We start from the raw sequence: 10536 nt of genomic DNA on the forward strand, positions 1-10536 counted from the left end.
CATGGTTATTCCTGGCTGATAACACAGATTTCCTAAACTTTGCACTAACGACTTTCTTAAAGTGTCACTAATCCACTCAAGGATATAAGACTGAACTGACAGTCAATGTTACATGTCTTTCCTCAAATCAAAGAGGGCTCTTAGCTTGGCCTTCATTCTACATAACTGAAACAAAAACATAATCTCTGATCTCTGTATAGAGACTTTCTGTATATGATTATGCCAGACATAATATATCAGAGTCTGTACAACTCACAAACCATGTACATTTGTAGGGGTCAGATGTAATGAATTAAGCTTCAGCACCGTTGAACACAACTTTATTCTTTTCTGTCAAAAGCACAAAACACCTTCATGTTTCTCCTGTCAATGATTTCTTGACAGAATGTCTCATAGTCTTCCTGCAGACTAAAAAGAAAAAGGAACGGTTCTCTGAGATCAGCGGTCTCCTCTTCTTCCTGGCCATCACAGACACACAGGAGTTCCCTGCCCTCACGCGTTGCTCCTTGGCCATGGTAACAACTTGGGGAAGGGAAATTTTTCCCTTGAAAGTTCTGGTCCCACACCACCGGGCTGCTGCCATTGCATCCCTGATCAAAGGATTCTCCTAAACAAAAATAAAGAAAACAGTTATTTAAGTAAAGGCTCGGAGATTGCAGAAAACACTGAAATTAGACTACCCATCTCAGGCAATATACCCCGTTTCCTGTTCCCAGTCCTGTTCTCAGCCTCATCTAGAAAGGAAACAGATTGTGGTGTCTACAGGCACAATGACAATGCAAGATTTAAGTGGTTGATTTTAAGTACACAGAGAAATAATGACTGCTCTGTGACATCGAACCTCAACAACCTTGATGGATATGTGTGAGACAATGCTGGCTGGAACAATACCTGATGCTTCAGTGGCAGATTCTGAAAGCCTAAACATTTTCAGGGGGACTTCAGCCACATACTGAAATAAGTGGCGGGGATCAGTCTTCGAGCAATAGTTTCACTATATACCAATTTATCACATGACCTCTCACCTGTAGTTTTTTCTGCTCTTGTTGCCTTTTTCTTTGCTGCAATCTCTCTTCTTCAGATCTTGGTGATTTAATGACAACAAACATTCACAATGAAAACATTCATGCAGGTCAGATGACAGTGAATACAGTAAAACATGATTTAAAAGAATCTGGTATAAAAGTGTGATACTGAGGGCGCTTACAGCATGGGGAAGTTCTGCAGGAGAACAAGACACCACCATCTTCTAATCTGCAGCATGTTTTCCTGTGAAGAAGGAAATGCAGAAGATTAAAATATGTTTCCAAAAATAATACCTTCATCGCTACAGTCAAGCATAACGTGTCACAATTTGCACAAAACCTCACTGAAATCACAACTGGCCCCCATTACAATGTACAGAGATACTGGTTAATATAATGTCATGCACATTCTGTCAGGATACAGTTTTTCAATACAAAGAGTGTGTTTTAAATGCAGAAAAAACATTTTATAGAGGTCATCGATATAACATACTGAGTAGTTCTTACCATCAAAACAAACATGCCACAGTTGGTGGAGCATCTTTGCAGTGTTTTAATAAAAGAATGGCAAGGAAATAGCAAATGTTAGCAAACGCAATATAGTAATGTCTCACCTGAACATCATTCACACCAAGCTGCCTCCAAGGGCCAGGAGATGTGAGCAATGTGCCTGGTCAAAGAGTAAATAAAAGTACAATAAACCATTTTAAAGCAACACTTGGAACAAAGTTGGAAGAGGCTGGAACTTCAAATCAAACGTTTTTGTAATGGGCTTGAACAAACAAAACATATGGTTCTGTTTCCATCTGCGTAGAATAATGTAAAAATAAATAAGAATAATGTAACAATTACTTCTATCCCTCACAAACACTCACTTTTGTTGTTTGTTTTTGTTTGTTTGGAACATTTTAATGCATTCAAATAAAAACAGAAGCATTTATTAAACAAACAAAGGACAAGTGGTTTAAAACAGAACTACCACTGTCCAGGGAGGATCTTGGAAGGTGTCCTAAAAACCTGACTCGATGGACTCTACTCTCATCTCTCCAGCCGCTGCCACAGAGGGGATCTAGAAAGAAAATCTCCCTAGCCTGTGGCCTCAGTATCTGTTAAATGTGTTCAAATATAACCAAACACATAAAGTTATGGAATGTTACAGAAATACTAACAAAGCTGCCATGCATTTAATATACCAAAAAATGTAAATCAGCAATGAGCAACTTTGTTGTGTAAGGTCATAATAGAGGACAATATAAATGTATTTACAGAGTATCCAGTGTCCAGGTACAAATAGGAAGCAGAACCCACTGGAGACTGGCTGCATTGTCCTGTAAAAAGATATCAATAACTGAATATGAAATGCTCAAACTCCACTACAAAAGCAAAACTTTTTAACAAATTACTGGCAGGTGATCCATGGGGTTTGTGGATGATGGTGGAAACCATGTGGCAATGACGCGGCTGTTTGCAGTAAACCTTTCATTTTAGCTGAAACTCTTCGATCACACATCACACCTGACACTTTTCTCCAGTCGTTCCAGCCTGCCTGTACACGCTTCTTCACCTCTTTTCCACACTCTCCATTGCTCTGGACTGTTGACCCTAAGTACTTAAAATCCTCCACCTTCTTGATCTCTTCTCCCTGTAACCTCACTCTTCCACTTGGGTCCCTCTCATTCACACACAGATACTCCGTCTTGCTGCGGCTAACCCTTCATTCCTCTCCTTTCCAGGGCAAACCTCCACGCCTCTGGCTTCTCCTCCAATTCCAGTAGATTATTCTGAATATTTTGAATCAGTCTAATTCTAAAAGGAATGGCATCGTTTAAATGTTTTGTTAAACGTCACTTTTCTAATGGGCTTGCTACTTAGCACGTGACAAAATAAATAAGTCTGACGTAAGTCTGAAACTAATGCAAGGAGATAATGCAACTGGAGATAAAATAATATCACTTCCTTCCTTGTCTGTCACAAAATAGCAAAACAGCAACATTTAAACAAAAGATAAACGTGCTTACCTCCATTTTGGAAACTTCTTCTTCTTCTATAATACATTCTTCTTCTTCTTCAACGGTTCAACTGCGCTATGCGGGCGGAGTTAAACGTTTAACTCCGCCCACGTTTAGTTCAAGGTGGGCGGAGCTCAACGTTTAACTCCGCCCACGTTGAGGCACGCCCCGATCTGCGGGCTGCAGTCAGGGGTACTTGGTCCTGACGGGTATGGTATGGTATGGTATGGTATGCATTTATTTATACAGGGACAGCGTACAATTTTACATTGACCAAAAGGAAAGATGCAATGTACCTGGTTATAGCAAAAATGCTAATTTCCACCAGTAGTCCCTGGGCAGGTTGATGTTACAATCATTGAAAAACTGATACAAATGTAAATGGACACATATGACCATAAGTCCACACCATCAGCAATCAAAACAAAAAAAAAAAGAAAGAAAGAAAAAAAAGAAAGAAATGAAATTCATATTTATTTATATCCTTTAAAAGTAATAAAATAACAGAAAACAATCGAACAATATCTTTCACGGGGAGGGCTGCTCCTCGGAGAGGCTCTCATGTGAACAGCGATATCATGCGATACGATAACAACACATGATATAAACAGAAAATAAATAAACCACATCTCATTTGGCTTCTACAAGGTCGCACTGCTTGACCCAGCCACATTGCTCTGTGATTTATAGTACTTCTAGCATGGGTGAGTACATGATTCATGTTTTGATCTCAAATGAGTGCTTTTCTTTATCCAATAGTTAATTTTGTATGGTTTATTCTATATAAAAAATGGTAATTTCTCTTCGTCCATGGCATCGTGTTGTATCTGGGACCCTGTTGACCTGATGCTCGTGCCTCCGGAGGTGTTATAACAACATACAGGAAAAAATTTACGTCCGAGAGGTCATGCATTGTGTTTTATTTTGAAAGTTCCGGTTTAACTTCTTGTCTGGTGCTTTCTCAACGACAGTGAATTTACGAGGTTTTGAAGCGGCAGCACAGAAAATAGACCTGAAGTGAATCTCCAGCGGCGTGCCGCGGCGGCGCTTGTGCTCCGCAGCGCGTGCAGTGGAAATTGTCTGATAGAAGAGAATGCGTTCTAAGTGCTGCGCAGTACGATTCAAGAGCGCGGTGCTGCGCGGTACGGCGCTTTTGCGTTATGTGGAAATTAGAGGTGAATGGAACCAGTCGGGCATGTACAGACTATTCCATGCCAGGAGTCTGTAGTGAGTCGGACTGGCGATACCGGGCTGCCATTGTTGAAACTCACGAAACAAAAACGACTTCTTTGTCCATTTGTGTATCGTGCAGTTCTTGCGAGACGACGCATGTGATTAGATGAGCAACTCCAAAGGACAGGTAGGGCAGGAGGTGGGAGGGAGGGGGAGAAGCATGGAGAAATGCGAGTAGGAACAGAGCGTGTAAGAATGGGAGTAGGGACAGGTGGGAGAGGAGGTGGGAAGGAGGGGGAGGAGCATGAAGGAATGGGAGAAGGGACAGGTAGAGGAGGAGGGAGGGATGGGGAGGAGCATTGAGGAATGGGAGTAGGGACAGGTAGGGGAGGAGATGGAAGGGAGGGAGAGGAGCATGGAGGAATGGGAGTAGGGACAGGTAAGGGAGAGGGTGGGAGGGAGGGGAAGGAGCATGTAGGAATGGGAGTAGGGAAAGGCAGGGGAGGAGGTGGAATGAAGGGGGAGGAGCAACGGAGGAGGGAGGGATGAGAAGGACGGTTGAGGAATGGGAGTAGGGACAGGTAGGGGAGGAGTTGGGAGGGAGGGAGAGGAGAGTGGAGGAATGGGAGTAGGGACAGATAGAGGAGGAGGTCGGAGGGACGGGGGGAGCACCGAGGAATGGGAGGAGGGACAGGATGAGGTGCGTGGAGGAATGGGAGTAAGTACAGGCAGAGGAGGAGGTGCGAGGGAGGGAGAGGAGCATTGAGGAATGGGAGGAGGGACAGGTAGGGGAGGAGGTGGCAGGGAGGGGGAGGAGCAGCGGAGGAGGGAGGGATGAGGAGGAGGGTTGAGGAATGGGAGTAGGGACAGGTAGAGGAGGAGATGGAAGGGAGGGGAAGGAGCATGTAGGAATGGGAGTAAGGACAGGAAGGGGAGGAGGTGGAATGGAGGGGAAGGAGAATGTAGGAATCTGAGTACGAACAGGTAGAGGAGGAGGTGGGAGGGAGGGGCAGGAGCAGAGGAAGAGGGAGGTGTGAATGATGAGGTGGAGCATGGAGAAATGGGAAAAGGGACAGGCAGAGGAGGAGGTGCCAGGCAGGGGAAGGAGAGTGTAGTAATGGGAGTCGGGACCGGCAGGGGAGGAGGTGGTATAGAGCGGAAGGTGTGTTGAGGAATGGGAGGAGGTTTGGTTATTTTGTTCAAAGTTCCAAATTTTTTACACCAATTTGTTAGTAACTGTAACTTCAACAGAAAACCATTGAATTCCACACATTGTCCATTGTGTGTAACATGTTTTAGTCCTCAGAAGTTCACTGGGCAAACTTGATAGAGACCTTAATTTGTATTTGTTTAGGGAACTGCTTCTGGTATAACGGGTGATTTTTTTCCCAGCTGAAAACATACAGCTGCTACATAAGGTGCAATTTGCATGGCGCAACTTGTCTGCATGGATTTCTACCTGAGGACAGAATCATTGTGTCAATAAAGTGAGTTTAAGTAAAGGACGGCGTGCATAATTTCTTGGTTTTGATTCTACAAACATTCACTAAAATCTATAGCCTAGCCGTGCTAGACCCATGCTCTGAAGACGCAAGGGTCTAGGCACGCTCGACAGGGAGGGAGGCGGGCTAAAAGGTTGTCTATCAAATCATTCTGCAGCAATTGGGTAGGTATACAACCAATCAGCGCAACGAATGGGCTCCTAGAGCGCCGGAAATCAGAGGATGCGGTAGTTCGGTGAAGCCTTATTTATACAGTCAATGGGTGAAGCTCAAGTATATTACAGACATGTTAACAGAAAGATTATTCAGAGTCGGTGCTAATGGAGTTCAACGACTGTTGTCGTTTTTGCTGTCGACCCTGGCAGAGAATTAAATTCGTTGCCGTGGGTTGTCCAGCGCGGCTAGGCTAGTTGTTTCCGGTTGTTTCTGTCAGAATCGTCGCGCCTCTGTCGTCACTTAGTTACGCCCGCCTTCTGACTCTACACTTCATGGTGATTCGTCCGGCCAGTTTTAGGAGAATCCAACCTCGAGCCTTATGGAGGGTAACTAGACCCACCCTGGCAGAGAATTAAATTTGTTGCAGTGGGTTGTCTCGTGCGGCTAGGCTATAAAATCTATGCAAGACCTTTATTGCAGTTAATATCCCAATCCCCATCCTAGTTTTAGTTAATTAGTGATTGCTGATAAAGATTTTCCTTTACAACAAATACTGTATCATATTATATGAAATGACGAGCTCTGCACTGGGCCTCCAAAATTGATAGTGTATTATAATTACAACTTCTTCTCTCACACTTTCTAAAACGTTAAAATTGGACAGCATGTACTGTATCATTTCTACCTGAGTCCATCTGCCACCTGCAGATGGGAGTAGGGACAGGTAAGGGAGAGGGTGGGAGGGAGGAGGAGGAGCAGAGGAGGAGGGAGGTGGGAGGGATGAGGAGGAGCGTGGAGGAATGCGTGGAGGGACAGGCGGAGGAGGAGGAGGTGGGAGGGAGGGGGGAGTAGCGTGGAGGAATGGGTGGAGGGACAGGTAAGGGACAGGTAAGGGAGAGGGTGGGAGGGAGGGCAAGGAGAGTGTAGGAATGGAAGTAGGGACAGGAAGGGGAGGACATGGGAAGGAGGGAGAGGAGGTGGGAGGAAGGTGGGAGGGATGTGGAGGAATCGGTGGAGGGACAGGCAGAGGAGGATGTGGGATGGATGGGGAGGACCGTGGAGGAATGAGAATTGGGACAGGTAAGGGAGAGGGTGGGAGGGAGGTTAAGGAGCGTGTAGGAATGGGAGTAGGAACAGGTAGGGGAGGAGGTCGGAGGGAGAGGAGCAGAGGAGGACGGAGGAGGTGGGAGGGATGAGGAGCAGCGTTGAGGAATGGGAGTGTGGCAATGGGCGTGGGAGAGCTCAGTTGCAGATGGGAGAGTTGTGGAGGAGAGTGTGTGGAAGCACCATCAGGTTAATTAGCGCAGCTGGCACCAATTAGACTCACCTGATTCTCTCAGCAATAGCAGGCTGGAGCAGAGGACAAAAGACACACGGACAGAGAGGACGAGAGAATGCACGAGCGGAGGACAGCGGACAGGACGAGACCCGGCGGAGCGGGCAGCTTACCGGACGAGATCCTGTGGAGAGACGGGCTGACGTGGGGACTGGTTACCGGACGAAGTACGGTGTAGTGCCGGGCAAGGAAGAGAGACTGTTTTATTTACGTTGGACGGTGTGGTGAATAAAAGACTTCTGTTTGCATTGGCCGAACTGTCGTATTTATTGTGCTGAATAAATCCACAGACAGGTTCGCCTGTCACAGGGAGTAGGGACAGGTAGGGGAGGAGGTGGTATGGAGGGGAAGGAGCGTGTAAGAATGGGAGTACGAACAGGAAGGGGAGGAGGTGGGAGGAAGGGGCAGGAGAAGAGGAGGAGGGAGGTGTAAATGATGAGGTGGAGCGTGGAGGAATGGGAGGAGGGACAGGCAGAGGAGGAGTTGGGGGGGGAGAGAGGAGCATGGAGGAATGGGAGTAGGGAGCGTGGAGGAGCATCGAGGAATGGGAGGAGGGGGAGGAGCATGGAGGGATGGCAATAGGGACAGGTAGAGGAGGAGAGACAGGTAGGGGAGGAGGTGGGAGGGGTGGGGGAGCAAGAAGGGAAGGGAGGAGGGTGATGGAGAAATAGCCCACATATTGTCACTACTGTTACATGTCACCAGACTCATTCTTTGATACTGTCTGCCATACCCCTCTTACCTCCTGTTATCACACCTTTCTGCCATACCCCCCATCTTACCTCCTGTTACCCAATTGTCCTTTTGTTCTGTTGTTTTACATTTATTTACAACCCCCTCCCAATCCTTTTATCCATCCTCTGAGATGTCCCTTTTGTCTTATCCTCTGTATTTGCATACAGCCCCTCCCTACCCTTTGATCCATCTTCTGACATTCCTATAAAATGTTCTTCCTCTCCCGGCTCCCATTCCTACACCCTCCTTCCCCTCTATACCACCTCCTCCTTTGCCTGTCCCTCCTCACATTCCTACACGCTCCTTCTCATCCCTCCCACCTCCCTCATCCTCTGTTACTCCCCCTCCCTCCCACCTGCTCCCCTGCCTGTCCCTATTTCCATTACTACACTCTCTTTCCCCTGCCTGTCACCTCCTCTTCTACCTGTTCCTTTTCCCATTCCTCCACGCTCTTCTCCCTCCCACCTCCTCCCCTACCTGTCCCTACTCCCATTCCTCAATGCTCCTCCTCATTCCTCCCACCTCCCTCCTCCGCTGCTCCTCCCCTTCCCTCCCTCCTCCTCCCCTACATGTCCCTACTCCAATTCCTCAACGCTCCTCCTCATACCTCCCACCTCCCTCATCCTCTGCCTGTCCTTCCTCCCATGACTGTACTTACTCCCATTTCTCCACGCTCCTCATCCTGTCCCTCCTCCCTTTCCTCCGTTCTCCCCCATCCCTCACACCTCCTTCCCTACCTGTTCCTCCACCGATTCCTCCACACTCCTCCCCCTCCCTCGCACCTCCTCCTTCTCCGCCTGTCCTTCCACCCATTCATCAATGCTCCTCCTCATCCCTCCGACCTCCCTCCTCCCCTACCTGTCCCTGTGATGGAGATCGTCACACTGCCGCAGTGAAGCGATATTTCCACTCCGTTAGCTGGAAGTCCTCATTAAACCGAGTATTTTACTGGTAGACTCAACAGCCGTGAGTCCAAACAGAGCAATAACGACAACGTTAAAGCTGACAACAAGAACATTTCGGAACAGTTTATTGACGTCTGTGTGTTTTGAACAGGCATCGGTACAGTCACCTATGCTATGTGTTGCTCACTGTCGCTCACTGAATATCACCAGTTGATGGGAACACCAGTTAATCTTGAACACCGGACTACTCGTCGCCATCTGCTTGCACGTCGAGTCTCCAATGGTCTCCAGTCAAATCTAGTTGTAGTTGGGGTCCGTGACGTCACTTACCTGCGCCACTTGAGATTGCTTTTGCGTTTGAATTTTGAGACACATTTTGCGGGGTGAGCACGAAAACGAAAAAGCATTTCTGAGTTTGCTTTTGCTTTTTCATTTAGTCACAGAATGAGCAGTGTTGAAGAAGAAAATGAAATTGCATTTTGGAATATTGCTTTTTAATTTCATTTTTGAGTCAAAAAGTGCAGCCATGACTTTGAAATGCAAAAGCATTTCTGCTAATGCTTTTGAATTTGAGTTTTGAGTCACATTCGCTTCCATAAATTCCAGCCATTTTCAGTACAAAAAACATGACGAGAAATACAGGGAATATTGGACGCGCATCGCGAGGTGCATTTCCTTGAAAACGACCTATTCGTGGAGTATATACCGACTTCAAGACATGTTTTGGACAAAATATGTTACTGGCTTGTTTCGTCTGGAGGTCCAAGGTTGGATTATGGCCGTTTTTGTGGAATATTTTCATCTGTGTGTAATAATGAACCCGGAAATGTGAGTCGCGCTGTGTACGTTGAAGTCGTGTATAGAGAACGGATGGATGGATATTCGTTATTTGTCAGACAAATGTGGTTATATTACCCGCTGTGGTAATCACATCTGAAAGTGGTTTATACCGGCGGATTCATGAGAATCTAAGCTTTCCATCGGCGTATAGTGTTTGTATAATCGCGTTTGCAGTTTCAGACATTTAGCAAATTGCTTATGCAGATCTCAAAGTGTACCGCGGGCGGGACACTGAAGTGCAACTGGTTAAGCTTATTAATTAATAATTTCAGAAAATCGGTTAAGGGGTAATAATTTCATGAAACACAACATACCATTGACGAAATGCTGACTGCAAACACAGGACCATTTTGACTGTGGGCTCCATGTGGTTCCATCATTGTTAATCCGCCTCAATGCTTTGAGCCATAAAGTCCTTTTCTGGCCTTTTCCAGTCGGAATTCTGTAAAAGGAAATGTTCTTGTTGCTCCATGAGTGAGAACTACAGCCAAAAACAGCGCAGGTTTTGGGCATATCTGCTTTTGGTCGTTAAAATCGGGTGGGAAAGTACTGGTCGTCAAGGCAAAAGCATACCCATCTTAAAATGGCGGAATCGCGTTGCTAGGGGCAGTGACCGGCGGTGACGTTCGATGATGACGTTTCGGAAAAAGGTCAATTGGAACTCCAGTTCGATAACACATCTAAAACAGTCAAATCACACGTTGTGCGATTTATCTTAATAAAATTGTCCTGAAACTCTGATGGAGCTCAGCATTCATCCAGAGAAGCTTTAATACAAACACTTCCACCCTATATACCTTTAGTCTGTGTGAAACAGCTGACATGGTGTACAAGTGCACAGAAAATGATTTATCG

General features: G+C 46.2%; 1 long non-coding RNA gene across 2 annotated transcripts; it reads right to left on the reverse strand.

The window, feature by feature from the left end:
- Nucleotides 1-303: 303 nt before the first annotated feature.
- Nucleotides 304-3481, reverse strand: LOC127535195 (uncharacterized). 2 transcript variants are annotated; one of them, XR_007943865.1, is made up of 6 exons: nt 3044-3481; nt 2292-2353; nt 1640-1695; nt 1208-1269; nt 1026-1083; nt 304-952 (listed from the first exon to the last, which is right to left on the reverse strand). It is a non-coding gene; the product is annotated as an uncharacterized LOC127535195 (long non-coding RNA). The 2 variants fall into 2 exon arrangements; XR_007943864.1 differs by lacking the exon at nt 3044-3481 and having other exon boundaries at nt 2292-2446.
- Between the last annotated feature and the right edge of the window lie 7055 nt (nt 3482-10536).

Source organism: Acanthochromis polyacanthus, chromosome 8 (assembly GCF_021347895.1).
Source record: "Acanthochromis polyacanthus isolate Apoly-LR-REF ecotype Palm Island chromosome 8, KAUST_Apoly_ChrSc, whole genome shotgun sequence".
Classification (NCBI taxonomy): domain Eukaryota; kingdom Metazoa; phylum Chordata; class Actinopteri; family Pomacentridae; genus Acanthochromis; species Acanthochromis polyacanthus.